Source organism: Etheostoma cragini, chromosome 18, assembly GCF_013103735.1.
Source record: "Etheostoma cragini isolate CJK2018 chromosome 18, CSU_Ecrag_1.0, whole genome shotgun sequence".
NCBI classification, from domain to species: Eukaryota; Metazoa; Chordata; class Actinopteri; order Perciformes; family Percidae; genus Etheostoma; species Etheostoma cragini.
The window spans coordinates 22,479,288-22,482,467 of NC_048424.1; the positions used below are offsets into that span (position 1 = coordinate 22,479,288).

Consider the following 3,180-nt stretch of genomic DNA (forward strand, 5'->3'; position numbering starts at 1 on the left):
GTGCGGCCGAGATAAGGAACCCACAAGAACAAGCAGCTGTTGCGAGGCCTGTCTGTCATTGATATCGCTGTTATCCACTGGCTGTCCAGTGTACACAAACACTTCCTCCGGTGGCCAAGAGGCAGTGATTACCTCCATGATGGAAAAGGTCAAAACATCACATTCAAACCTTGTAAATCCAATTTTGGTATGGATAATATGTACATTTTGCTGAAAATATCAGGAGCATTAAGCAAGATAAATCCTTTATTGTCTCAGAATTTGGGGTAATCAATCTAAAAATATTACAATTTTTTTCCAATTTATGAAAGCAATTGGATTTGTGAGGTTGCATCAGATGATAGTATGTATTTTTTTCTTACAAATGGCCTTTAGGTTTTGTGACAGGTTGCTCTTTTGTAACTGTTGTTGAGTTTTTTTGTCATTTATATGATGTGTAAAATAAACTGAAGTATCTATTTGAAAGGAGAATATTACAGTTTCTACAGATAATCTTTAAAAACAAACCTAGTTCTGGCAACCATTTCAGTGTTGAAAAAAACGGTGTTGTCTAAGACTGAAGCTTTCATCATTCACTAATTCTCCACGAGGATTAGAAACGCAAATAAACCTTCTATAGAAATGTGTAATTGGTTTCCAAACAGCCATATGTCACAGCATTAACGCTGTAGAGGCTTCAAGATAAAAAAATTACAGATTTGTTTTATCAATGGAAACATGATAGCTAGATAGATAGCCTTTCTTATTAGACTCACGGTCCATAAAAGCAACAACAACAACAACAACAACAAAGATACAGATACACAAGACAGACACCAATTAAATAAGACAGCTATACCAGTAATCCCACAAGGGGGACTGGTATCACAAAGCACCGAGCCTCGGGTCAATCACATGTGAAACGACAGAGTTACAAGAAGAATTCTGGTGACCAATACATTTGTACACCGGATTCCTCAGTAAAGCACAGAGTGTAATCACTCCTGCTTGACAGAACAATTCACTTGCACCAGCTAGGTTTCCTGACTAGAATGCACAAACAATCATTAGAAGCGACCCGCAGCTTATTGAAGCTTGGCTTTTTAAACTTGACCCACAAGAGAGCAGTGTTAAAAGCAGAATATTATGCTTTAAAGAGGTTTATCTTGACAGTATCAGAGCACCAGGAGAACTTTCTGGCAAACATGTTAGCCTGTTAGCATGTCAGCCTGTATACATAACATGCAACGCTGCCTCTACATGTCCTCATCATCTGACATTAGATCTGTTAAGATGGGACCCAAATACTTCATTTTACAACCAACTGTTAGCACTCGCCCTGCAAGATGGAAAGATGGAAAAATAAGATCCTTATCCTCTTTCACTCTACAGATCATAAACAAACTCTTTTTGGCGTTATATTTCTCATCATATTCAACACTGTAATTGGAACATATATTCAACAGCTCCTGAAACCCTGCACTGCTAGGAGAGACAACAGCCATGTCATCTACATACATGAGATGGTTCACTGGCATGTTACCCATCATACATCCTGTCTTACACTGTCTCAGCTGGTCATCCATGGAGATATTAAAGAGGGCTGGTGATAGAATATTTCTAATAAGCACTTCATTCTATTCTTACTTTACCATGAATCAAAGAGTGATGATTTTTTTTAAACTGGAGAGAATGATAGCTGTTATAAAAGCACAACTTCTTATACAATCAGTGTAAATGTATTATCTGTCCCAAGACAGTTCTCTATATGAACTCAATTTGCCAATAAAGAGACATAAGCACTTTGCAGTATTTTCCTAAAGTTGCACATATATACCACTTTCTTTTGGGTTTAATGGCTCCAACACCAAGTTATACTTTGACTTCCTACACAAACGACAACTTAGGAGATTTCTTTAGAGCCCAGATCGGTTCCCAGGATGAAAAAAGCGCTGAGTGATCTGGCTGGTGGGCTCCCTGCCAAAACTGACCGTAATGCGGATCATATCCGCCGTTCATGTTGAAGTCCTCGAACTCCTCTCCATCTCATGCAGCTGATTTGTTTTACCGTCCTCCTCCTCAATGAAACCCAATGATGTGAAACCAGATGAGGGGGGGGGGGGGTTCTCTGTCGAGGTTTATGGCGGCTCTGGGTTTTTCATCTGTCAAGGCACAAGTGACTGTTATTAACAGCAGGGCCGAAAATGAATTTCCCTCATGAAAAAGAATTGCATTTCCATCCCAAAAGCTGCATTAACTTTGCATTGGAGAAGAATTACAGCTCTGCTCGGAAAATCTGCAGTGTAAACCCCCCCGAAAAAACTTTACAAAGTTTTATTTCAGAGCGTAAGCATTTGGTGAGACATACAGCAGTATTTCATGTATTCATGTTTATATCAATGCCATTACACAACTCCCTTCAGATACAGTATGTCCTTTTTATTGCCAGCTGTGGTTACAGAGGGGCATCTGAAAGCAGAAAAGCACTTTCTTTCTCAAAGAAATATTGTATTGTAAGAAAATGGGGTTCAGACAACAAAGACACGAGGATGCAGGCAGACTATATTAGAGTCTCTTCAGTGAAAATCTGGCTTACTGAGGAAGAAAATAATCATTTGTAAAAGAGTGACTGCTGTGAAATTGAGTACGGGATGCTGAGAAGATGTTTACTCTCTTTGTGTGGGGAGTGCGGGATAGACCTCAGGATTAAATGCAAGGGTTTTGACCTCAATCAAGGAAATAATTACTGTTGCCCCTCCTGTTGGTGGACTCCATAATTAGCAAACAAAGCCCCCACAGATGCACAATTAGTCTGAAAACAGAAGTGATTAAAACTATAATTCTTATTGGACTCTTTTTGGGGTGCTTGGAATGCCTTATTGAATTTGTCGGGAAATCCAATTCTGGCACCTTTGAGTGGTTTGCACAAAATATTTCCTTATAAATTCTCCAGGCAGAATGCACTCTATATATTATGCCCGATGTCTGCATCCAAATATCTGTCAAAGCAAGTGCAATAATAGAATAGAGGGCATTTGCCTCAAGATAAAAACAAGTCAAGTGTGACTGACTCCATCTTCTTTAGCTAATGACGAATATTTATGATTGGCATCGCTGATAAAAGCTATGGATCCCAAGCAGTCGCACGCGCACACACACAAGCACACGCACAGGCACAGGCACACACACACACACACACAC

The 3,180-nt window shown here is 39.5% G+C and overlaps 1 protein-coding gene across 1 annotated transcript in view; it reads right to left on the reverse strand.

Moving 5' to 3' along the window:
- pnocb (prepronociceptin b) overlaps positions 1-2,124 on the reverse strand; it is a 27,774-nt gene extending 25,650 nt beyond the window's left edge. The window contains exon 1 of the mRNA XM_034900313.1: positions 1,971-2,124. The gene's annotated coding sequence lies outside the window, so the exon portion shown is untranslated. The remainder of the gene's footprint in view (positions 1-1,970) is intronic.
- Positions 2,125-3,180: the final 1,056 nt, after the last annotated feature.